The 26270-nt window shown below is 51.3% G+C and overlaps 1 protein-coding gene across 7 annotated transcripts in view; it reads left to right on the top strand.

Annotated features, from left to right (window-relative positions):
* Positions 1-26270, top strand: part of GAS7 (growth arrest specific 7) — a 194442-nt gene that overhangs the window by 29816 nt on the left and 138356 nt on the right. Inside the window, exon 1 of one of the 7 annotated variants that reach the window (XR_003438040.1) lies at positions 18315-20410. The exons of 4 other annotated variants lie outside the window; for them this stretch is intronic. The gene's annotated coding sequence lies outside the window, so the exon portion shown is untranslated. Of the gene's footprint in view, positions 1-18314; positions 20411-21205 lie in introns of those variants that run through there. 2 more of the 7 variants (XR_003438039.1, XR_003438037.1) reach the window with 2 other exon arrangements.

Below are 26270 nucleotides of genomic sequence, written 5' to 3'. Positions count from 1 at the left end.
CCGGCCTCCTGGTGCACAGAGCAGGCAGGAGAAGGGCTGGGTGTAGATTCCCAGGGGCAGATGGAGAGTAACCAGCCCGGAGGTGTTTCCAGAACTTTGTCCCATGTTAAAGTGGCAACATGTTTGCTCTCGGTGGAGGGCATTTAAAAACCCTCTTGGAGAATTTGGAAGGGAGCTTTGGCCTAGGAACCGATGTGAGATCAAGTGCAAAAACGGGGGGGACGGGTCTTGAATGTAGAGATCCTTTCTCTGCTTGCCTTTAAGTCAGGAAATGGTGGCAGAGGGGCACTGGTGGGCCATGGCGCCAAGGGGCTGGGAGAAGCAGAGGCACCTCGGAGGAATTGTGGGTCTAGGAGGTGGGGGGAGCCAGAACGAGCTCCTCGGGGTGGAGGTTCCTGGGAAGTATGATCGCATCATCAAAAAGAGTTGGAGAGGGACTTCCCTGGTGGTCCAGTGGTTAAGACTCAGCGCTTTCACCGCAGGGGGCACAGCTTCAGTCCCTGGTCGGGGAACTAAGATCCCGCAAGCCGCCGCGGCGTGGCCGAAGAACAACGAAACAAAACAAAACACCAAAAAGAGACGGCGAGGAGGGAGGTCGTGGCAGAGCCTAGGGTGTACCGAACAAGAAGGAAAGTCAACTCAGAGTGGAGAAGCGGCCAGGTCAGAGGTCGAGAACCCGGTCTAGAGGCTGGCTTGTGGAACAAGAAAGACAAGGGCCAGGAGCACAGGCTGTGGAGTGGGCCGAGCTTAAGCCGGTTGCTGGTGGGAAAGGTTATTCCCCAGGATCTCGACTCCGGGTGATGCTTATCCATGGCTGTGGAGGATGATGGTTCAGAATGCTGGGTTCTTCTGCCACTTAGCTGTGGGATCATGGGCAGATTACTTAACCTCTCTGTGCCTCAGATTTCTCATCTGGCAATGAGACCATTATAATACCCATCTCATAGGGTTGTGTTAAAGTTCCAGTGAGTCAGCAGACATAAACCTTAAAGTAATGCCCGGCACGGAGTCATCAGGTAATTAGTGTTACCTGTTAATACGATTGTCATTGAAAAAATATCATTGCTCGGGCCCTGTGAATTAAACCAGCATCCCCTGGAGGTGGAGCCTAGGCATCAGCATATTTTTAAAGCTCCCTGGGTGTTTCTAGTGAGTAGCCAGAAACCATAAGCCACTGCTTTGTGATTTGGTCTTCAGGTTCTCTGTTGTTGTCCCAAAGGCTGCCTCTGAACTGGAAAGGACCGAGTGGAGCAGTTTTGGGGTGGGGGGGGTGGGGAAAAGTGGTCCCACCAGAGAGGCGAGAGTGGGAGGAAGCCGTAATCCAAATTGATCCTTCAGATAGCGGTGGGGAGTGAGCCAAGGGAATTGGCTTGAGTTAGCTTCTGTTTGGAGGCTGATCAGTTGTCACAGAGGCGGCTGTTTGAAGCTCAGCAGTCATTTACACTTTAGTATGAAAAGGTACTAGGACCTTCTGGCTCTGAATAGGGTGCAATTGGGGGACAGCTTGAGTGCCTGGGTAACAGAAGGAAGAGTGTTGGGGGGAGGGAGGTGGAGGGAGAGGAAAACTTTTTACTGAAATGTTTTGTTTCTCATCTTGAAGAGTCAGTGGTCAGTAGGATTTAGTGGTAGAGGTTCCCTGAAGCTTTGTGGAGATGGGTATTAGGGGTGTGTGTGTGTGTGTGTGTGTGTGTGTGTGTGTGTGTGTGTGTATGAGAGAGAGACAGACAGACAGACAGACAGACCCGGGTAGGGGTTGACGGTGACTCCACTTCTATGAAACAATGAACATCTCTTTTCAGCTGTAACAAAGACGTTTTCTAGGTGGGTTGGAGCATCATGCATCGGCAGCATCTTACAGTTGTTAAAAGCCCCGGGAACTCGAGGGGCTCAAACTGGGTTTGAATCCCTGCTTGGTCCCTCTGGCCTGCGGCAGGCTTTTCAAACCTTTCACTGCGTCCACATCCTCATCTGTAAAATGGGCACAATAATATGGGACTTGTGTCATAGAAGAGTGGCTAGCATTAAATAAAGGAGTTAGTCTATGTAAATAATTTAGCAGTTCATAGATTTTCTTCTGTTATCTTTTTTCCTACTGATTTCTTTTGAGAACGTTCTGAAGGAGTCTAACAAATGACCTCTCTTGTACCCTGGCTCGGCCTGTCTGGCCCTGCTCGCCATCTCCCTGCATCCTGCATCCTACAAGGAAGGCCCTCCTCCAGGAAGTCTAGCTGCTCATCCAGCCCTCGAGTCTCTCCTTCCTTGGGAAGGAAGTACCTAAGAGGCATCTTCCATACACCGCCCTGAATTGGCACTTTTAAAGCATGTATGTTAAGATAGAGAGGTCCTCACTTGAAGGCAGAAGCTGACTCTCTCCTGTGATTTTTGGTATGGTCTCTCGTACCTGGGCAGTGATGTATGAAGCCCTGAGATTCGAGGAATTTGTACTTGGGTTCACATCTTGACTGTGTGACCTGACTGAGTCCCTCGGTCTAGGTGGGCCTTATTTTGTTAGGTGTAAAGTTAAACTAATAATACTGAGTGCTGTAAGGGTTAAGAGATCAATGTATGGGAAACCACCTCTTCACTGCGAAGTGAAATTACAGAAATCCAGGGTACTGTTATCCATCCTCCTGTATTCCACCAGGACGCCTTAGCCAGTGCTGAGCATGTAATAGTTTCCCAGTAAAATCCTCTTGAACAGTTGATTGCTTCCCAAAGTGCATTGCTGAAGCTTTTTTTTTTTCCATATTTCTATTTTTTTAACATCTTTATTGGAATATAATTGCTTTACAATGGTGTGTTAGTTTCTGCTGTATAACAAAGTGAATCAGCTATACGTGTACATATATCCCCATATCTCCTCCCTCTTGCGTCTCCCTCCCACCCTCCCTATCCCGTCCCTCTAGGTGGTCACAAAGCACCGAGCTGATCTCCCTGTGCTATGAGGCTGCTTCCCACTAGCTATCTGTTTTACATTTGGTAGTGTATATATGTCCATGCCACTCTCTCACTTCATCCCAGCTTACCCTTCCCACTCCCCCTGTCCTCAAGTCCGTTCTCTACGTCTGTGTCTTTATTCCTGCCCTGCCTCTAGGTTCATCAGAACAATTTTTTTTTTAGATTCCATATAGATGCGTTAGCATACGGTATTTGTTTTTCTCTTTCTGACTTACTTCACTCTGTATGACAGACTCTAGGTCCATCCACCTAACGGCAAATAAATTTCGTTTCTTTTTATGGCTGAGTAATAGTCCTTTGTATATTTGTGCCACATCTGTAGCGTTGGTTTTGATCTGCCTCTCATGATGCCTTTTCTCTCATCTTTTGGGGGGAGTCATCCCTACTCTCCCCCTCACCCCCAACCCTGTAGTCCTGGTGGGGCTTGTCAACCACGGTAGGTTGCTAAGCAGGAGGAAGTTACCAAGGCCCCCTAAACTAGGGAGAGTCCACCCTCAGAGGAGAGCCAGTTAGAGGGGAGAGATGGCGCCCTGTTGACATTGTGTGAGCCCCTGGAGCCAGTCATCCCTGAACTCCACCCAGTAACAGGAGCTTATAAGCCCCGTCCCCCCGACGCCCTCCCCATCCTTTTTGGCTTAAACTTGTGGATTACTGAAAGCCCTGGCTCTCTTTTCCTTCCATCCTAGAAGGCAACCATGGTCTCTCTTGTCCCATTAACAAAAGGGAAAGAGAAAGGGTGTTGCAGGTAAAAAGTCAAAACTGGAAGATTTTATTTAACAGGTTTCTACAATATCTTCCTATAATCAAATGCTATGCTGCCACGGAATGATGTAGAAAAATATGTAATAAGGCAAAGTATCACCAAGGAACAATGAACACGTGTTAGTTTTGCAATTAGAAAACAGTCTAACTGACGCAAAAGAAGTTTTGCATCAGGAAGAGTGCTTTTAAGTCAGGTCTGGAGAACCTCAGAGCCAGCCCTAGCTGATAGGTTTCTTTCTTTCATTTTCTTATTTATCAAACACTCATAGGGCACTTGCTGCGTGCCAGGCATTGTTCTAACTCTTTTAATCCTAACAGAGACTTCATGAAGTAGTTTCTACGATTGCCCCCATTTTACGGGTAAGGAAACTGAGGCCCAGGAGTAAAGTGACTTGTCCACGGTCACAGCGGTGCCTGATTGAAGCCCAGCAGCCTCTCCCCCAAGTCATACTCATCAGTCCCAGGATGCTGCCTTTCACAGTCATTTATTAACTGCTGTCTAAAAGGAGAGAGTTATTATTATTTTTTTAAGTAGTTATTTATTTTCTTTATTTTTTTGGCTTCATCGGGTCTTAGTTGCGGCACGCGGGATCTTCATTGAGGCATGTGGGATCTTTCGTTGCAGCATGTGGGCTTCTCTTTAGTTGTGGCGTGCAGGCTCCAGGGCACGTGGCCTCTGTAGTTGCAGCACGCAGGCTCTCTCGTTGAGGTGCGCGCGGGCTCGGTAGTTGTGGCGCGCGCGCTTAGTTGCCCCTTGGCATGTGGGATCTTAGTTACCTGACCAGGGATTGAACCCGTGTCCCCTGAATTGGAAGGTGCATTCTTTACCACTGGACCACCAGGGGAGTCCTGAGAAGTTAGTTTTTAAAAAGCCCACTACCACCTAGATTGCATTCAATCATTCATTTTTTTTCTTAAGGACGTAACCAGTTAAGGGAGAGAAAGAAATAGAAGAAAAACAGAGAAAGGGAAGAAAAGACAGATGCAGGAGGGAGGAGGTGGGAGGGAGAAAGGGAAAGAAAAGGTTAAACGATGCCCAAGTACACGTGGGGTTAGGAGGTTGAAGGTAAGATGACATCAAGTGTATATGTCACGCCTGATTTTCTCTTGGGCAGTAGTGAGTATCTCCTGTTAGGGCTGTCCTTTTACATTTTAATGAGTTGATGAAGCACTATTCCTAGCTCTTTGTTTTTATAATATATTTTTAAAATTGAGATATAATTCACATACAGAATTCACCCTTTTAAAGTGTGCACTTCAGTGTATATTCACTGTTCAATTCTAGGACATTTCTGTTACCCCAAAAAGAAACCCTGTACCCAATTCATGGTCACCCCCTTCTTCCTCCTTCCCTCACCCCTGGCAACTGTTAATGTCCTGTCTCTCCAAATTTGCCTGTTCTGAGCGTTTCATATAAATGGAATCATACACTGTGGCCTTTTGTGTTTGGCTTCTTTCACTTAGCATGATGTCTTCAGGGTTCATCCATGTTGTAGCATGTCAGCACTTCTTTCCTTTTTACGACTGAATAATATTCCCTGTGTGAATAGAATACCTTTTATTTATCCATTCATCCATTGATGGACATTTGGGTTGTTTTTGATTTGGGGCCATCGTGAATAATGCTGCTGTGAACGTTTGTGTACCGGCTTTTGTGTGGACAGCTTTCATTTCTCTTGGGTGTATACTCAGGAGTGGAATCGTGGGGTCACGTGGCGACTCTTTGCTTAACCTTTTGAGGAATTGCCAAACTTTTCCTAGCTCTTTAACCTCTAATCCTTAGCTGTCATTTATGGAAGGTTGTAAAGATGTAGCCTGGTGCTTCATTCTCTGGCTGCAGTGTCCTAAATTCTGTGAGATGGGTTATGGTATGCCCTTTAAAATGGCCCCTCTTCCGTTGAAGCTGACATGCCATGTGCCAACCTTCTGCAGCTGGAGGTTGGCTTGTGGGTTCCTCCAGGCCACCTGGGGATGCAGTCTCCTGAGGGAGGATCACCGCTTCCCCCATGGTGATTCGTGACCAGCAATAAAGAGTCATCAGAGGGATGGAGAAGGGCCCAAGTTCACCCAAAGGGTCATCAGAGGGATGGAGAAGGGCCCAGGTTAACCCAAACTGACAAAGCTACTCCCCATCCCACAAAAGTGACCCCCCAATACCAAGATGCAACTAAGACATTAAAGAAAACCCTGAAACAGGTGATCCTGACTCTTTCCCAAGCTGCTCAGTCAAAAATGCCTGTTCTTGGCAGTACTGTTAAGTCCCCTACGTACAAATGAGTTCCGTTCCAAGACACATTTGTAAATCCAATCTGTTCGCTAAGTCCAACAAAGTTAACCTAGGTATCCAACGAACACAATGACTATATAGGACTGTACTGTAATAGGTTTATAATACTTTTCACACAAATAATACATAAAAAACAAACATAAATAAAAAACTTCTTTAAAAGTTTTATTTATTTTTGGCTGCATTGGGTCTTCGTTGCTGCGTGTGGGCTTTCTCTAGTTGCGGTGAGCGGGAGCTACTCTATTGTGGTGTGGCTTCTCGTTGCGGAGCACAGGCTGTAGGCGTGCGGGCTCAGTAGTTGTGGCTCGCAGGCTCAGTAGTTGTGGCGCACAGGCTTAGTTGCTCCGCGGCATGTGGGATCTTCCCCGACCAGGGATCGAACCCGTGTCCCCTACGTTAGCAGGCGGATTCTTAACCACTGCACCACCAGGGACGTCCCAAGATAAAACATTTTTAATCTTACAGGACGGTACCTTGAGAAGCACAGCAGTGCAGTACAACAGCTGGCGCTTCTCAGCAGTACCAGCTACATCACCACTGCTTTTACGCACGCTAACGGACAACCTGGGCTTGAAATAAAGATGCTGTACTGCTGTACTCTATACAGCGCTGTACAGTAAAGTACACCAAAACACAACCACTTGTAGAGGATGCACGCACATGACGGTGTACGCCAGACACGTGAACTAATTTACGTGATTGGACATGTGAACGCACGTTCGCATCTTTGAAAGTTCGCAACTTGAAGGTTCGTATGTAGGGGACTTACTGTAATTAAGGTTTGCGTGAGCCTTAAGGTCTGTCGTGTTCTCACATGTCACTCACGGTGGGTCCTCAGCAGGACCTTGAACTTGGGTGAGCGGTGACTCCTCGCATCCTCCTGATTTTACAGCCCAGGACACGGGAGGCGAGGAATTTGCGATTTGCTCCAGGTTAGGAAGTGGCCGTTAGTCAAGAACAGAGTTAGCATTCAGACCCTTTGACTCAGAGTTCTGTACTCTTTTATTACGAGCTCTTGGCAGTGTTCACACTCATTTTAAAATCTAGATAAAGGTACTCTGTTTTTTGTTTTTTTTTTAAAGAATCAAGTTAGAGAGTTTGAGCTTGGTTTGAGGAAGCTTTGATAAAATTCCGGTTGTATCTTTGGCACGAGGGAGAGGGGTGGCCGTGTGTACCCCCAGTCCCATCCCGTGTGTACAAACACAGTTACCCAATATCTTTTTACAAGTTTATTTTCTATGTTTATGTGAGGTTTCTTACCCTGCTTGGCTGGTCTTAGTGTCTCACTTTGAGCTCTAAGAGGAAATAGAAGGATGTTCCTGTTATTTTAACTAGCTAGTAAATTCCAAACTGGGAGATAGGTTCAGCTGGGATCAAACACCGTTTACAGAAACTTTCGGGTTGTTTCCTTTTGTCTGAGTGTTTTAAAAAATCTACCTAATTGAGGTTGCCTGGGAGTTTTTGCTGGTTTCAGAGACGCAGCTGTATATTTATACTTTGCTGTGATTAAACACAGGGACACGTACATGGCCCTCCCCTCAAAAAAAAAAAAAAAAAAAAAAAACCTCACTACTTGGCTTTGCCTGAAAGTGGGATAACAACTATTTATTCATGAGCCAAAACCCAGGCACATAGGGGATCTTGCACAAGTAAGATGAGCAAAATACTTTCAAATGTTTTAAATTGAATTGGGAAGGTATGAATAAGTATTTTGCCATTAACACATTAACAAAAAATGTAAACTGGGTGACTAAGCATTTGAAGAGGGCTTTTTGGTTTCCTCCTTACTTGTAGAAATTCTTGACTTAATAGGGAGATCTCAATTTAGCGTGCCCAAAGGAGCATGGATTCTGAAATAGTAGGTCCTAAAATAAGGAATTTTTACTGTCTCACTGTAGGAAAGGAGTGTTCTTTAGGCTGTTACCCCTTGACCGTGATGTAGCCTGTTACATACCGAGGTGGTCAGTTTCCAGCCGGGGTGCATCAAAGCAGAATGGGGCCTCGGAGCCCGTGGGAGGGCCTGGGAGTCTGCATTGCTGGCAAGTTCCTAGTGAGGCTGGTCTGTGGACCCCACTTTGAGTAGCAGGGAATCCACTTTCTGTCTCTTGAGAGGATTTTGCTTTGTAAAACAAGATGTGAAGGTCAGTCACAACGTGGGAGACTTGGCTAGGACCCCATCCTGGGGCATCTGTTCTCGGCTTGACCCGGGAAGTAGGCTGGGATGGGCAAAACATTCCATTTCTTATCCATCCTCTCTATTTAATACGAGTTTTGATCACAAAGCCTGCTGGTTCAAAGGGCCTGGGGCTCACACTCTGGGCCCCTCCCAGAAAGTCCTGGCTTTAGACCAGCAGGAGCAAGTTCTGTCATCGAGGTGACTGCTCTGCCCCACAGAGACAAAATGTGTCTCTCCAACCTCACTGAACCCTGGGGCTTTGCTCCAGGGTTATGCTCCTTTGAGGGCTGGGAGATGGCCCTCATTTCTGGGGGTCTTAGAAGGCGTTGCTCTCACACCCCCTCCCTGAGCCCCGGCCACGCACTGACTCCCTGGCTGCTGGTCCTGACCCAGCCACTGTCTGTCCAGCAGCAGGTGTGATGGTGTCCCCGGCAGGAACAGAGGACCCACGGGTGCCTCTCTTCCCCACACCAGGACCAGGCCGCCGATTGGACTGCTACACCTGTAGGAACTCGGAACTTGGTCCTAGGGGCCCTGGGCCCTGCTTCATCTCAATGCCACCTATGTGATAGACCCCCCAGGGCCAGGGCAGGGCTTCAGCATCTGGTTTTATGGCCTTGAAGGTTTCTTCCAAGCCTCTGCTGCTTCCTCCCTTAACTAAGTTTTCTAATGATCGGATGGGGGCCCTTCTGGTCTTCGTGCTGCCTGAGCTTCCCTGGGCACCTTTTCCTTGGACTAAGCTGGGCATGGCTTGCTCCAGAGAAACCTGGGAGTTCTGTCATTCTTTCTGCACCCCCTTCCCAGCACTTCTCTGAAATACGGTTTGTTTTCTTTGCTTTGTGAGTGCCTTTGAACTTTCCTTACCAGTACTTGTCCCCATGCCCCTGGCAGATGGCTCTGGACACCAGGGTGTTTGCAGCCTTCAGCTGAGCAAGGCTTTCTGCCAGGGATGGGCTGAGGGTTTTCTTTTGGTCTCCCACCCTCTGCCTGGGGCAACCAGTGTTTCCTGCGCCATCTGGGTGGAACGGCCGTGGAATGGCCAGCAACAGTTGAGAACTCCCTTTCGAGACCTGGCTGTGCATCTCTGGAAAACACACCTGATCTTTGGTACCAAGTGGCTTCTCTTGCTGCAGAGCATGGGCTCTAGGCACGCGGGCTTCAGTGGTTGTGGCTCACAGGCTCTAGAGCACAGGCTCAGTAGTTGTGGCATACAGGCTTAGTTGCTCCGCAGCATGTGGGATCTTCCGGGACCAGGGCTCGAACCTGTGTCCCCTGCATCGGCAGGCGGATTCTTAACTACTAAGCCACCAGGGAAGTCCCAAGAAGAGTTATTTTTGAAGCCACAGATAGATGTGGAAATTTATCAAATGATGCCTTATAGCATCTCTCAAGATAATCATATTTTAAAAGGTTTTTGAAATATTAATATGGTTAATGATATTAATAGATTTTCTAGCAGGACAGTGTTGAAATCAGAACAACTTGCTGGAAAGAGCATGGGACAGAGTGTCTGGGAAGCCGGATTCTGGCTCTAGTTTGGTTCTTGGTTACAAATTTGACCTTGGACCGGCCCATATGCTTCCTTATTCCCTCTAACAGTATCCCAACGTTTCCTTCTCTGTCACGTGGGCATAGTTCTGTTTTCCTCCCTTTCTTGCTAGTGAGTTGGAAGGATCGCAGTGGATCAATAGTTCTTTCCTTTACATTTATGTAAATGCTTTCTCATCTGAACCATGACACAAGTGTAAAATGAGGGGCTTCACGATGTTCCTTACTGGACCATCATCAACCAGGAATTCACGTGTTCATTCACTCATTCCTCCAACAAATATTTATGGAGCAACTGCAAAGTGCTAGGAATTGTTCCAGATGCTGGGAATACAGCCGTCAACGAAGTAGACCAGTTCCCTGCGCAGCAGAGCTGACATCCCAGTAAACACACACTTTCACACGTATGTCAGCTGAGTGATACGTAATGTGAAGCTCTATGAAGCGGGGGGAGGGGGTGGAGAGTGAGGCAGATTGAGGGGGGAGGTTTACCTTAAGTGGGGTGGTCAGCGAAGACCTCTCTCATTTGAGCAGAGAATGAAATAAAGATGGGGAATGAGCCACCTGGAGATCTGGGGGAGGGATGTGCAAAGGCCCTGAGGACGGTTAGCCGTGCCCATGGAGCCCGAGTTGGGTGAGCTGGTGGGAGAGGGCGAAGATTTGGGGGCTGAGAGGTCGAGGAAGGTCAGATGATGCGGGACCTTGTGGGTCTGTCATAGATGCTCTGTTCTTTTTTTTTTTTTTTTTAAGTAAGATGGGATGCCTCTGGGGGGGTGTGGTGGGTGAGCTGTGAGTGACATGGTAAGGCTTTCCATCCTAAAGGGTCACTCTGGCTGCCAGTGGAGGATGGATTGAAGCCGGTTGTGAGCCAAGGCCGGCAGACCTGAGGGGATGGAGGTCCAGCCTGGGCTGATACGGCGGAGGTGGTAAGGAGTGTTACATTTAGCGTCCACGTCAGAGGAGGCGCTGACGGATTTGCTGATGAATTGCGAGCCTCATCTTAGAGACAGCTCCTTGACTTTTCCTATGAGAAGGAAGTGTGTCAAGCTCCCCTTCTCCAAGACTGGAAATCTGGCCTGTATTTTCCACAGCAGCATTGTGCTGAGTTGGGAGAAACCCCAGCGACTCTCCAAACTTCTGGCTGGACCGAGAGATGAAAATAACCAAGGGGTTCGGATGTCCCCACGAGAAATCCTGTTCTGAGGCCGAGCCCAGAAACACAGGCTACAGTTTGATCGGATCCATGGAAGAAGCCTCCGCCTCCCGGAGGGAGGTTCCTTTGGAAAGGAAGTTGAGCAAGCTGGTGCCACGCCCCCTGTCACGGTTGGCGGTGGTCACAGGATACTCCGCCACGGGTGACATCGTGATTAATAAAAGACAGACCGTGTTTGGGAGGCATTTGCTTTAATTCAGGGCGTCTAGTCTTCCTGCAGACGTCCCTTTGTGCTGTCCTGTCTGCAGCCACCCCGTGCTGCTCTGGGGCCAAGTTGCTAATTTATGTCCTTGCCCTTTAAACTCTCCCTGCAACTCTGAACCAGAAAAAATCTCATCTCTCCTCAAATGTTGCGGCTTCAAGTCTTCCCCCATGGTTTTCTGCTAGTGTTCCTTCCTTTGATCTTCTGTTGGAAATTTATTTCCTTCCCAGAGCTGAGGCGTCCAGCTCTGAGCAATGCAGACACCACCTCCCGCCTTGGCTGGCGGACACCCCCATCCCCACAACCAGTTCTGAGCCTACGTCTTCTGTGCTCATGGGGCATGGAGCTCGGAAGGTGGTACCAGAGCTGTGGGTGGACGGGAAAGAGAATGGCGTCGTGCCTGCACTGCCGGGCTTGTTCCCGCCACGTGGAGACAGGAAAGCACACGTAAAAATAATTGTGAAAGGCCAAGTCGGAAACATAAACAAACATAAACCAGCAGAGCGTGATGGAATGTTCATAGCTTCCCCCCTGCCTTTATTAGTTTAGGAGAAATCTGGCCAGCTCAGTCCCTGGCCTTCATTGTGGAGAACCTATCTGAGCAATGGGCAGAGAGGGACAGAGTTGGAGCAGTCTGGAAGGGTAGTTTTAGGAAGAAAAGAGAAAGGACTGACCTTGAGGGCTTGTGTATGAGCGTCTGTCAGTCTGTCTGTCTTTTGGAGAAGGAGGTCTGCAGTGGGGAATGACCCAAGCCATGGGGGCGCGGGAGGAATTTAAAGTCCTCTGGAGAAAGTAGGAAGGAGACTCGGGCGTTGGCCACTGCCTGCGAGTCAGATTGAAAGGGAGGGGAGGGGAAGATTTTAAGTTTTGCTACGTGTTGTGAATGAAGCCCTTTTCTTCCTTTAAAAAGAGACTTCAGTAAAGATCAAATTGCTTTTATAACAATTTTTCGTTGCCTTGGTGATGTTTCTTCAAATGTGATACCACGGGGAGGTCGTGGCTGTGAAGACAAGGGGTTTGATGGTGAGTGGCGGTTATCTGTGTATGCACGCAAACATGTACATGGATGCACGTACGCAGCGTGGGTGGGGTGGATAATCAGGAATTCAGAATTGCTGGGTTAGATGGTAACTGTGCTTAACCTTCCGAGGAACTGCCAGAGGATTTTCCAAAGCTGGGGCACAGTTTACATTGCTGTCTGTACAGGGTCTTCCCGTCCTTGCCAACACTTGTTATTTGCTTCTTTGTTTTTTGGTTTTTGGGGGGTTTTTTTTGGCCGCGTTGGGTCTTCGTTGCTGTTCACAGGCTCTTCATTGCGGTGCGCGGGCTTCTCATTGCGGTGGCTTCTCTTGTTGCGGAGCATGGGCTCTAGGCACGTGGGCTACAGTAGTTGCCGCACCTGGGCTTCAGTAGTTGTGGCTCACGGGCTCTAGAGCGCCAGCTGTGTAGTTGTGGCGTACGGGCTTAGTTGCTCCGCGGCATGTGGGATCTTCCCGGGCCAGGGATCGAACCCGTGTCCCATGCATTGGCAGGCGGATTCTTAACCATTGCGCTAACCACTGCGCCACCAGGGAAGCCCCAACACTTGTTATTATCTATCTTTTTGATTACAGCTCTTCTAGCGGGTGTGAAGTGGCTTTGATTTGCATTTCCCTGAAGGCTAATGATGTTGAAGATCTTTTCAAGTGCTTATAGGCTGTTCATATATCTTCTTAGGAGAAAGGTCTTGTCAAAGCCTTTGCCCATTTTCCTCATATTGAGTGAAATAACAAATGTCTTTTTATTATTGAGTTGTATGTGTTCATGTACTCCAGATAAAAGTCCTTTATCAGAGAGACGATTTGCAAAAATTTTCTTCCATTCTATGGGTTGTCTTTTCATTTTCTTTGAGAGTGTCCTTTGAAGCACAAAAAGTTTTAATTTTGATGATGTCTGTTTTTTCTCCCTTTGTCCCGTGTGCTTTTGTTGTTTAAGAAACTGGCGTCTAACCCAAGGTCATGAAGATTTACACTGTTGTTTTCTTCTATGAGTTTGATAGTTGTAGCTCTTACATTTAGAACTTAGATCTTTTTTTGTGTGTGTGGTACGTGGGCCTCTCACTGTTGTGGCCTCTCCCGTTGCGGAGCACAGGCTCCGGACGCGCAGGCTCAGGGGCCATGGCTCACGGGCCCAGCCGCTCCGCGGCATGTGGGATCTTCCCAGCCCGGGGCACGAACCCGTGTCCCCTGCATTGGCAGGCGGACTCTCAACCACTGCGCCACCAGGGAAGCCCACTTAGATCTGTTTTGAGTTAATTTTTGTAAATGGTGAGAGAAAGGTGGCAGCTTCATTCTTTTGCATGTGGCTGTCTTGTCCCAGCACTGTTTGTTGATAAGACTGTCCCGTCTCTGTTTTATGGTCTTGGCACTTTTGTCATCGAGGCATCTTTTAACCATTTTATGTATTGAAGTCATCGGGTAAGGAAATGTCCCATGTCTGTCTCTTGACCCACAGGGAGAAATTAAATCAGTCAAGGATCACTGACATTAAAAGATGCCTTTTTTGGAATTTTAAACAAGATTTTGATGAAAACTTTCACCGCAAGTGAAAATAGGCAACAGACAATGCAGTTGAATAAATACGTCATGAAACGCAGAGTTTTGTCTTCCGGCCCAGTTAAGGGTGAACAGGGGAAGCACTTGGCCTCTGCTCACTCTGGAATCCCATGGTCTGTGGACCGAAAATCAGAGCCGACTGCATCAAGTGTGGGTCCATGAGCACGAGGGGCCCCACGTCCTGCCCCGCCCCAGGCTCCCCCAGTTCCTCCTTAGCTACAGGAGGTCAGTGCAGGGACAGCTGGGCAGCCGTCGTCTGGCGGACTCTGCGCAAGTTGTTTCTTGGCCTTGATTTAGGAAGGGGATTAGGGAATTATTTCCTCTAGAAGCCTCCACCGCAGAATGGAATCCTGGAGCGCTGAGGCCTCTGCCTTCCACGTGTGGGCTGGGCGGTGGAGCCGCCCCGGAACTGCGGGTGTGGGCCAGGAGGATGCATGCATGGCCTTGTGGGGACTCGGGGCCCCGGCTTGGGGCAGGGCCAGGTGCAGGGCTCCCAGGCCTGGCCCAGCTCCCTGGAAACTGGACCCGGATCCCCCTCCGGCTCGGCTGTTTCTGGGAGTCCACCCAAGCTGAAGGCCCCAGAGCCGGGGATTAGCTAAGCCCCAGATGTTTAGAACCCTGGCTCAGTGTTTGTGTGTGCTCTGTGGAGAGCTTATGTGGCCCCGGAGGTGGTCCTGGAATCACTCAGATCTTTGTGTGGTTCTCGTGTTTCATCCCCGTTTCTAGGGAGAGGCTCGCGGGTTCCAGGATTTGCTCAGAGCTTTCTGCCCTGGTCCGCTCAGCCCGGTGGGAACTTGCCCAATCTCGGGGGGTTTGGGGCAGGGAGGTGGAGGCGCAGGTCTTGGAAGGGAATCCGGTCAGAGCTCTGGGCTTAGGGGACTTCTCTGCTCAGGTCCTGTGTTTCCCAGGGTCAGGTTAGTGTCTTTAAAATCAAAGTTCTCAAGTAAGCGGCATGTCCTCCAGCCTGGAGTCTGTCCCTCTGTGAGCTGACAGCTGAAATGCTTTCGGGGGAGCTGGGTGGAGCTGTTGATGATGAGGGTTTTGGAACAAAGAAGAAGTGAGTATTTCATGTAGTACTTCAAGCCCAGGTCTCCTCAAGACCACGCAGCCAGTAGCAAAAGCCCCCCTACCAGCCCTCCCCCTGCAGCCCCCAACTGCGGGCTGTGCAGTCCCCCCACCAACCCCAGGAAACCACGAGTCCCCCTGGTGTAAGCTGGAGCTGGGTCCAGAAAGGGGATTATGTACGGGGTGGGGGTCACTGCTGCCTTCTTTCCAGGGCTCCCCGAGTTAACCCCAGTGTTCAGAGCAAAGAGGTGCCCACGGTCACGGAATGTTGCGTCATCTCGAGCGGGGGTGACAGATTCAGATGTCGGTAGGTCACTAAGCGCCGAGGAATGACGTGCCGTCGGAAACAGCAGCTACAGCCAATCGTAGGGAGTGTGTGCCCAGCTGGAAATTTGAAATCACCCCGTTTTGTAATGTTGGTAATTGACTGAAACTGAAGACAACGGCTAGCAACCCAGTGTGTCGGCCAGAACTTAACCAACCTCTGTCTGCTTGCAGCCGTCTCCCTGCATAAGATGTTGGGTTCTAGGGACAGGGTGACCCGCCCAAGGTTGCCAGGCTGGTCAGGAGCCTGCACACACCTGGCTCTAGAAGCCCAGACTCTGGTCTGTGTCTGGCCAACGCGGTTAAGGAAGATCACCCAGCTTAGGAAGGGGCAGGGCTGGGGTTTGAACCCAGAACTGGCTGGCTCTGGCCATGCTGCTCTCACTGGGATGGGAGGTGGGGTCTTTTGGTCCCGATCACGTTCTCTTCCCAGAGCTCCACCCTGGGATTGGTCCTGACCCTCAAAACAGGGCTGCTCTTTGACCAGCGAGCGGCTTCCCTGAATTCTGTGGACTTTTCAGGAACAAGAGGAGATCTTGAGGTGTGTGTGTGTGTGTGTGTGTGTGTGTGTGTGTGTGTGTGTGTGTGTATGTGGGGGGCACGTGAATTCTCTCTCCCTCTTCTCCCTCACACCCATTTATTGTTCCTGGGTTTTCTCCCTGAGAACTCCAAGGAAGAGAACTGGAGAGTTGAAAGAGAAAGGAAATACAGGCACAGCTCGGGTATTGCGTTCTTGTTTTTGTTTTTTTTAAACCAATTGAAGGTTTGTGGCCCGTTGTCAGATGATGGCTAGCATTTTTTAGCAATAAAGCATCTTTAAATGAAGGTATGTATTTTTTTTTAGATATAATGCCGTTGCACACTTCATAGACTATAGTGTAAACATCTTCTATTCACACTGGAAAACCAAAAAACAAAAAAGAAAATCTTGTGACTCGTTTTATTGCGGTGGTCTGGAACCGGAACCCACCATCTCTCCGAGGTCTGCTTGTACTTTTCTCTGTCTGGGAAGTGGCTCCCCCTTTGCGGGAAAGGCCCGATTAACTGTGCCCTCCCTGAGTCACTGGGTCGGTCACTACTGGCGAGCTGGTGTCCGGGGAACCCGAGTAGTGTCACCTCAGGGCCTGCTGTGGGTTCCCCGCGGCTGAGAGGACTGTTTTGAGATGGAGAGGCGGGTGTCACGTGAGTCCAGGCCACAGACTGGCAGCACCCTCAGCGGGCAGAGCCTGGGAGCTCACCGCGTCCCCCTTGTCCAGGCCCCTCTGGCTTCGTCCGTGATGGGAACTGAGGTGGAACACCAGGGTGGGAAGGGAGTGGGGGGGGAGTATTAATAAGTAAAGCAGGGGGGAGGGGCTTCTAAAAGATTTACTAGTTCAGTATTTTCTGAATGTTTCCTAGTCCTTTAAGACTGGTCCAGAGGAAGGCCAAACAGGAGTTAGTCTAAGTTCTCTACCGGCTCGCACCCTCAGCTGACCCCTCACCCACTGGTTTCCTTCCCAGCACCACCCTGACTCTCCCACCCCCGCCCCCATCACCCTGTCACCATTCACCCCTCTCTTTCATCCTACTGAGAAAGGAAGAACAATCTCCTTGTTCCCCCGCCCCCTTTTCTAAATAAATTTATTTATTTATTTTTGGCTGCTTTGTGTCTTCGTTGCTGTGGACGGGTTTTCTCTAGTTGTGGCGAGCAGGGGCTACTCATCCTTGCAGTGCCCAGGCTTCTCTCTGAGGTGGCTTCCCTTGTTGCGGAGCACGGGCTCTAGGTGCACAGGCTTCAGTAGTTGTGGCTTGCAGACTCTAGGGCACATGGGCTTCAGTAGTTGTGGTGCACGGGCTTAGTTGCTCCGCGGCCTGTGGGATCTTCCCTGACCAGGGCTTGAACCCGTGTCCCCTTCATTGGCAGGCGGATTCTTAACCACTGCACCACCAGGGAAGCCCTTGTTCCCCCCTTTTAATCATATTGTATATGCAATTGTGCAACCTGTTTTTTTTTTCTTTTCTTTTTTAAGGCATTTAAAAATTTTTTATTTTTATTTTTGGCTGCGTTAGGTCTTCGTTGCTGCGCACGGGCTTTCTCTAGTTGTGGCGAGCGGAGCTACTCTTCCTTGCAGTGCGCAGGCTTCTCATTGCGGTGGCTTCTCTTGTCGCGGAGCACTGGCTCTAGGTGCGCAGGCTTCAGTAGTTGCGGCACGCAGGCTCAGTAGTTGTGGCGCACGGGCTTAGTTGCTCTGCGGTATTTTTTCTTTAAACTTAATATATGTTAAATATCTTTCTGTATGAGTAGATGTATCTAAAGCATTATTTTTAGTGTTCGCTATTAGTTCATCATTTGGATGAACTAGTTATTATTTATAATCCCCTAGTGATGGACACTGAGGTTGCTTTCTTTTTCCTTTTTTTTTTTTTTTTTTTTGGCTTTTGTTAAAATCGCTGAAGCCAACATTCCTAGTGAGGCATCCTCTCCTGGAAAGAAGCATGCTCTGCAGTTACATCTGTGGTGTACATTTTGACCCATTCTATCGTTGCTCTTCAGAAAGGTGGTACCAATTTACAGCCCTTGAAAATGCCCACCGCCCCCTTCACTGGCCGAGACTCGGATCTGCAGGCCTAAAGGAGAAACATGTGAAGGAAAATTGGTGGCAATGCGTTCTGGCAACGCCCTCATGCCTGAGATGCCTTCTCCCTCTCCAACACTGCTGCTGCCCATCCCTGCCACTCCCAGGAAGTGGGCTGCTCTAATGCAAAGAGGGCTGGACGTGAAGGCCTAGGTCTGAATCCTGGCTCTGTACATAACTGCTTAAGGAACATCTCTTGACTTCTCAGTGACTCTGTTTTCTAATCTTAAAATTGGGAACTCTGGGACTTCCCTGGTGGCACAGTGGTTAAGAATCTGCCTGCCCCTGCAGGGGACACGGGTTCGATCCCTGGTCCAGGAAGATCCCACATGCCGCGGAGCAACTAAGCCCCTGCACCACAACTACTGAAGCCCATGTGCCCTAGAGTCCGCGAGCCGCAGCTACTGAAGCCCGTGCACCTAGAGCCCGTGCTCTGCAATAAGAGAAGACACCGCAGGGAGAAGCCCATGCACCGCAACGAAGAGTAGCCCCCGCTCACCACAACTAGAGAAAGCCTGCGTGCAGCAACAAAGACCCAATGCAGCCAAAAAAAAAAAAAAGGAATAAAAAAAAAGCTGATACTTGCCTTACAGAATTACATACTTAGCACGTAGTGGGTGATGACTAAATATTCATTTCTTTATTTTTAATCATCCTTCAGTTATTTCAGTGCACGTAACTTCTCTTCCATCCCCCTGACCCCTGGTCCCTCCCTTGTCACCCTCATCTGTCACTGCATCCACCACGGGGCGCCTTTATACTTGCAGACTTAAGGTATGAGTGGTTTGAGGCTTTGAGTCCATGGTAGTAACCCAGGCTCTTCAGTGGGTTGTTTTTCGGCCCTCAGACACCTAGAAAGTGGGATGAATACGTGTCAAAATCATTGTGTTTCCTTCTGTCAGACTAAAGGGAGGTCTTAATGAGATCTGTTGCCACCTGCAAATGATGTTTTGGGCTAGGTGAGAGAGGGACCCGTATCTGCCAGCAGGAACTTGTGCCTGTGTGTGGGGTGCATAGGATATCTGGACCCTTTCCTTTGGGATTCGGTAAGTAACTGTGTCCAGGAGGCTGTGTTTCCCGCTCGGACCCGTCCTGTTGGGTCTCACTTAGGACCCGTGTGTGCAGGTTTCTGAGTCCTGCGGTCGGTGAGGGCCAGTCTGTGCCGGGCTGTACTTTTCCTTGTCCACCTTCGGCCCGGCCTGTCCTTGTCGGAGGCTTGTGCAAGGCCCTGGCACCAGGGGCCAGTTGGAGCCGGGGGCCGAGTGGGGAGCCCTCTCGGGCACAGTGACGGCCCTGTTTCCTCTCCCACCTCGCCGGGGGGGCCCCCCGTTCACTGCAAGGAGAGTCACGCATTCCCCCCTTGAGATAAGAATAGAGTCCGACTGTGCCCCGGGACAGAGTCCAGCTTCTTCACCGGCCCTCTGAGGCCTGGCAAGGGCTCGAGATGGTACTGGCATGAGTGGGCCCTGGCCGCCTGCCCTGCCGGCCTCTTATGCATTGTGTGGCCGGGACACTGGGTGCAGTGTGCGCGCCTGCCCGGCTCCCCGCCCCTCAGAGCCCACTGTCTCCAGGCTCTGCTCAGGATGGAGGGGCTTGGCCTAGAATCAGCTGCCCCAGGGCCCTGCTGTGCCCCTTCCCTTCCCTGGGGCCTAGGACTCTACCCTCCCAACCTTGAGACCTCCTGTGCCAGACCTGCCTCTTCCTGGAAGGGAGGAGCTGGGACCAAGGATAGGATCATCAAGAGGGCTGGGCATTGAAGGCAGCAGCCCGGGGACCCAGTGGTCTCTTTCGGGGGCCCCCCCCCCCCGCCCCCGCCCCGGGCCAAGGGACAGGAAGCAGGAAGCAGCCGGGGGCCACGCCTCCACCTTAGCCCCGCCTGTGTCTGAGGTGGGAGCTGGAACAGCCTCGTTCAGGCCGACTGCAGGACTGGACCAGGAGCTGTTAACCAGGCGCGGGGCATGGACTGTCCCCTGGCTCTTCTGTGGTCGTGTTGGGTGATTCCTGGTGTACTTTCTAGTCTTCAGATTCTAAGGCTGGGCTTCTCAAACTGTGGCCCCTGGACCAGCATCACCCCCCAGACCTGCTCAGTCAAAAAGCAGGAGTGGGGCCCCGATATCTGTGTTGAACATGCTTTCCAGGGAATTCAGGAACCCCAGGACCCCTGCTCAAAATAGTTTTCAGTGCTTTCCGGGGTCCAACAGGTGACTCACGAGTGTTGAGGCTGTGGTAACCTGGGGGGCGTAGCCCCATCTAGAGATATCCAGGTAAAGAGATATTAAAACGTGTTTAAATATGGAGTCCCCCACTGAACCTTAAAATGATACAGATCTCAGCCTGCACGTTGACACGTATTTCAGTTGATTTTGCAGCATGTCAGGTCGTGTTTGGGTTTTACCGGGTGAGGAAAGCCAAGGCTGATGGCAATCAGTAACTGGTTTGTGCAGTGGAGACGTGGTCGGGAGCCAGGGTTTTCCACTCTGAGCTGGGGGCTTTCCACTCTCCCTCCCCGCCCATGGCTGTTGAGCAAACCCGCCACACACATCAACCCAAGTGTTTGGGACGATGCCTCCAGTGAAGGATGTCTGGGTCCCTATCTCCACACGTGAGGGTTTCTAAGAGATGCTGGCTAAGGCACTGGCTGCTCCTCCCAGGAGAAGGCACTGTTTGTAAGTCTTCAGCAGGAGGGCAGGATGAGGGCTAGCGGCCTGAACTGTTTGCGAAGCACTGTCCTTGGCAGGGTGGGTCTGGGAGAGCCAGACCACCACAGTTCACAGATGGGAAGGCCCACTCTTGGGGTTTGGGTCACACGGCTCATCATTAAGTGGTGTCCCCTGATGTGTTTTCGCTCCGTCTTGCCACCTGCAAGAGCCATGGTGCTGATGGCCTTTGGAGCACGGGGCTTTGATGGTGCTGGTGGAGGGCAGATGTTGTGTGGCTGTTAGCGTGTCACGCCGTGCCACGTGCTTTGGGGGGCTTTGTGTCAGGGGCCCACAGAGCTCCAGGCGGCCCTGGGTCCACTGCCTCCCAAGTCCTCCCCTAAGACAATGGGTCTCCGTGGATTCTGAGATGTCTGTGTTGTGCCCTGGGTGGGAGGGTTGCTGAGTTCCTTGCTGGGGTGCTAGAGGCACCCTGGAATCCCCTGGCCTTCTGAGACTTTGATGGAAAGCATGGGGTTGGAGAAGCCTGGGAGAGGCTGACAAGGAATAAGCAAGCAGTGTCAGTGGTACCCGGTTAGATCGTCAGTACTCTCCCCGTACCTATATTTTCTCAACTAATGAACGGGCCTGTGGCCACACAGGTGGATAGGCTGTTTTTTAATTAATTAATTTAAAATTAATTTATTCTTTTGGTCCCTGACCAGGGATCAAACCCGAGCCCCCTGTAGTGGAAGTGTGGAGTCTTAACCACTGGACCGCCAGGGACGTCCCGTGGTTAGTTTATTTTAAAACAGATCTGTCCAATCAAAAATATTTAATAATACTGGGCAGCATTTATGTAGCACTTGCTATGTTTTCAGGTGCCATTCCAGATGCTGTATCTTTATGTACTCACTCATTTCATCCTTGCAACAAACCTATGAGTGCTACCAGGCCCATTTTACCTATGGGGAAACTGAGTCACAGAGAAGTGAAATCATTTCTTCAGGGTCACCCAGTCAGCGACAGGGTTTGTACCCAGACCATCTCTCTCCAGAGCCCGTGATCTGACCCACTGGTTGCTGTACCGATTCTGGACCGGCCTCCCACAGAGGGCCGTGGAGCCCCCGAAGCTCTGTGCAGCTGTGAGGTGTGGAGAGCTCAGAGCATCTCTGCTGAGCGCCATCATTGTCGTCTGCGGATTGAGTCCTGGTCTAGCTGAACCATTTAGGGGAGACTCAGTAACACGGCAGGAAGGAAAAGTGATGGTGCCCTATCTTCTCCAGTGCCCCCGAGTTTTAGAGGGAAATAAGACTGGAGGGTCTGTGGCAGGGCAGAGGGAGTGAGACAGTGGCTGGGCCAGCTCCTGGTGGCTGCTTCTCCCCATTGGTGGCTGTGTCGTCCACCCGGGCCTGGGGCCAGCACTGGTCCAGCTGGCTCACAGCTGGATGCAGTGTGGGAGGAGAGGGAGGGTGCAGACGCCAAAAGACTGTCAGGGATGTGCCTCAGGGGCCAGCCTTGACTTCCCTCCAAACAGGAAGAGCCTTTGTACTCAGCTCGCTTGTAGTTCCCCAGTGGTTAGCGCCACTGATAAGAGAGTTGCACGTTGTGGTCAGAGGCGTGAGCTGCCCAACACCTTTTGCCCCCAGACAGCCCACATGTGACATCCTCCCCTGTCATCCTCTGCTCCCGGGCCGCCGTGGCCCCGGGAGTGAGCACAGCCGGGCGAGAGGAATCAGAACCTGCCCGACAGAGGTGCCCAGAGCGGAGGGGAGGGCAGGGCTGGCAGGGCCCCCTTGGGGGGTATTGGGGGGGGGCGGTGCTCCTCGAGAAGATGTTGAGTCTGAAACACGGAACAGACAAGTTCATCCAGAGGCCCTAAAGCCAGTCGATGCTTTGGGATGGTGACTGGGCCAGGTGTAAGGACAGTCTGTGGGCAGCTTCCAGAGAGACCACTGAGTTGTGCTTTCTACTAATTCAGGTCATGGTGGTGACGGGGACATGAAGTAGGAGGGAGGAAGTGGGCTGGGGACTTGGACCAAGAATCAGACACTCTTGGGAGGGTCCCCCATTGTGATGGGCGTGCTTGCAGGAATCCTGGGAGATGGTGAGTTTCTGCTCGTTCGTCACCCTTCTGGAATTACTAGCTGTCTTAACTTCTGTCTCCTTGAATAAAATGTATAATAAAATGTAATCAATTGTAAAATAAAACATCTTCATGAGAGCGGGGAGCACGTGGGGCTGCCCTAGGGTGAGCACCCAGTGACTGTTGAAGGGAGGGAAGGAGGGAAGGAAGGGGCTGAAGAGCGAGAAGGATTGTCCGCTGTGACTTGGAAGCAGTTGTAACATTTCAAACTGTTTAAAATTGCTGCCCACCCTCCCAGTCTACCCTGACCTCCTGGTTCCTCTTGTTCTATTTTTTTTTTCCTCCATCACCTTCTAATACTCTTTATAGTTTACTTATTTATTGTTTTTATCGTGTGCTCCCCTTACCCCCTTGCTGAAATCAATGCTCCACAAACGCAGGGGTTTTTTCCCCTTTTATTTGATCACTGCCGTGCCCCAAATGTCTAGAAGCAGTGCCTGACCCTGGGCAGGTCCTCACTAAGTATTTGTCGAATGAATGAATGGATGAATGATTGAAAGTGCCCAGAAAGGGCCTGGCTTGTGCCGTTGGGCCATGGGAATCCTGCTTGCAATAGATGTTTCAGCACGTTGTCCCCTGGGAGGGGCCCCACAGTCCGGCCACCTGCCCTGGACCTGCTTTGTCCTTCTGATTTACTGGGCCCCTCAGGTAGGACCCTGCTGATACCGTCCAGCAGCTTGGACACAGGAAGGCTTTCCGGGACTCATGGGCAGGACAGTGAGTGCCCTCGAGGGCCAGGCGGAGACCGACTGGGTAGTGAGGTGAGCTGTCCAAGGATCCTGGAGCCTGGCGTTTGACCCCGTTCCTGAATCCCGCCCCGCTCCCCCGACCTTCCCCACGACTGGGATTCCCACCCTCTGGGCTGTGAGAAGTAGGAAAACGCCGGATTGAGCAATCGAGGGCTGAGACGCAATCCCTGCTGACGCAGCCTCTGCCTTCTTGTCTTGCAAGTGGTGCCCGACCCACAGAATTAATCCGGGTCATCCTGGCTGACTCCACACCCCGGGCTGCCGTGGGGCCCAGGCGCGTCCCATTACTCTCAGGGTCAAGTCCAGACACCAGTTCTCAACCTGGTGGTTGGACCCAGCCCAGACCCCTGGCAGCGCCCCCGCCGCCCCCATGCCTGCCACAGTGAGAGCCTTCAGCTGTGGTTGGCAAGTCCATTTCCAGTCTTTGCTCAGTTTTGCCCTTGACCTCCTGACCCACATCCAGTTGGCATTGCTGTTCAGCCTGTCCAAGCCTCACGCCACCCGCAGCCTGTCCAGCTCAGTAAATGGGAAGTCCGTCCCTCCAGCTGCTGTGGCCAAAAACCTTGACAAACCACCCCCCCCCCCGCCTTTTCTCTCACGTCCCATGTTCGGTTTGTCAGGTAAACATGTGGGCTTCTCCTTCCAAATTGATTTTTTAAAAAATCGAACCGCTCGTCACCACCCCCACTGCTGTCATCTTGCTCCGAGCCACAGCCACCAGCCCTGTGCCCTTGAACTAGTGCAGTTGCCTCCTGACGGCTCTGCCGGACCCCCGTCTGTTCTTTTCAAATGATAAGTCCGATCGTATCACGCTGCTCCTCAGAACATCCCGATGGGCCCCCACGATGGCAGAGTAAAAGCCGAAGGAGCCCTCACCGCAGCTGACAAGGTGCGACGTGGTCGGGCCCGTGACCTCCCTGCCCTTGGGGGCCTCTCCTTCCCCGCACCTCACTCATCCCTCTGCTGCACACCGGCCTCTCTGGCGTTCCTGCGGGTGTTCCAGGCATGCTTCCTCCTTAGGGCCTTGGCAGCCCACGTGGCTAATCCCTGGGGCGGGCTGAGTAATGGTCCCCCAGAGATGTCCATGTCCTCAGCCACACAGCCTGTGGATGTTACCTTACGAGGCAAACAGCAGTTTGCAGGTGTGATTAAATTAAGGCTCTTCAGAGGAGGAGGTGATTTTGGATTATTCAGGTGGGTCCAGTGTACGGACAGAGAGTCCTGATAAGAGGGAGGCAGGAGGGTCAGGTCAGGAGTAGACGTGATAGCAAAAGGGAGAGGTGGAGGATGTGCGGAGGGGGCCACGAGCCAGGGACTTGCGGGCAGCCTCGAGGAGCCGAACGAGGCAGGGAAGCGGATTCTCTTCCAGGGCCTCTCAAAGGAACCAGCCCTGCTAACACCTTGACTGTAGCCCAGTGAGACCCCTTTTTAGACTTCGGACTCCAGAACTGGAAGACAATACATTTGTGTTGTGACTTTAAGCTTCGTAGTTAGTGATAATTTGGTACAGAGCCGCCAGAAACTAACCCACTCTTTGATCTCTTTTGACTCTCTTGCCCTCCTTGTCATGCCCACCCCTTTACACTGCTCTGCTCTTTTTCTCCATCACTTGTCCCCTTCCAACAAAACTGGGTCGTTTACCGTCTCTCAGGCTGTCGTGTGTCTGTACTCACGGGGGGGGGGGTGTGTGTGTGTGTGTGTGTGTAAGTTCCACTACATTACGTAGCGTTGTCAGAGTCTAAGGGACCCCATTGATCTCTAAATGCAACCTCTTATTTCATCAGAGCAAGATGAAGATGGCCTGGAGACGGGGAGGGTCCTGCTGAAAGCTAGGGCATTTCCATGGTAGTTTCTAGAGCCCCCAGGGCTCAGACCTCCTACTGCTCTGCTCTTCAGCTGTGCTATCTCTTTGGGCCTCCTCCTCCCCCACTGCCACACCCAGGGACAGCAGGGCCTTGCCCCAGAGCAGGTGCTTAGAACTTGAAGGTTGGGAATCAGTCTTGGCAGAGAAGTTGGTGGGTGAGGCAATGTCTTACAGGAAGCTGGGAGGTTCTCCCCAGGGAGCAGGGATGGGGAAGCTGATAGGTTTGTCTTGTCCCCAGCAGCTTGTGTGGAGTATGGGGTGTTTGGAAGAAGGAAAGGAAGAAAAGATATGAAACGGTAGTGATGGGCAAGCAGGTAGGGCAAGCGTTGTGTGCCCACGATGGGCACCTAGACTCGAGGACCCCAAAACAGCATGGCTCATGGCCAGGGAGAAGCAAAGAAGGATAAGGGCCTGGGATTTGTTTCCCCGGGACACAGCTGCAGGCTGTAAAGGGTGACTGGTTGGCTGTTAGGAAGACTCCTTGCTGCTGTCTCCTCCGGAGAGGACACATTTTGAAACACTTCCTGAGTTGGGGAGGGGAGGTGACGTTTGGCCCCCCTCTCCCCAGGCTGCTGATGAAGTGTGGTTGGTGATGAACTTACAGCTGTGCTTTTGCACTGCTCCCCCCCACCCCCACCCCGGGCTCATCCACCCACCAGTCCCGCCGGGGCTCCCCTCCCTCTGCTGGAGGGTGACTCAACTCTGCTCTTGTGCAACGGCCCGGGCTCTCCGAGCAGAGCTGTTTTCCTCCGTGCCATAGCTCCCCTCCTGATTTATGTCTTTCCATTTGGGTTAATACTTTCCACATTTGTGTCTGAAGATTAGTGTGTGGTTCATGCCTGCAGCCACCGAAACTCCAGTGCCCGGCTTGGGTCTGGCCTGGGGAAAGCGGCCAGCCGGCCAGCCAGCTTGGAGCTTCACCTGGAGGGCGTTCTGTCTCCAGCAGGAAGAGGGCAGAGGGAGGAGTGCAGCCCTGTGAAGGGCACCGGCGTGGAGGGTGTGAAGAGGTAATTGCCCGAGCCTGTGACCTCTCGTCAGAGAAGCTGCATCGTCTTGGGGAAGTGAGAGGCACAGTTGTAGGGCGTGGAGAAGCGTTATGTCTGTGGCTTTGGAGGCAGTTGGACAACACAT

The sequence above is a fragment of the Aethalodelphis obliquidens genome, unplaced genomic scaffold (genome assembly GCF_003676395.1).
Source record: "Aethalodelphis obliquidens isolate GAN/ISIS:26980383/991018 unplaced genomic scaffold, ASM367639v1 scaffold38, whole genome shotgun sequence".
NCBI lineage: Eukaryota > Metazoa > Chordata > Mammalia > Artiodactyla > Delphinidae > Aethalodelphis > Aethalodelphis obliquidens.
This window is presented reverse-complemented; position numbering and strand designations above follow the sequence as displayed.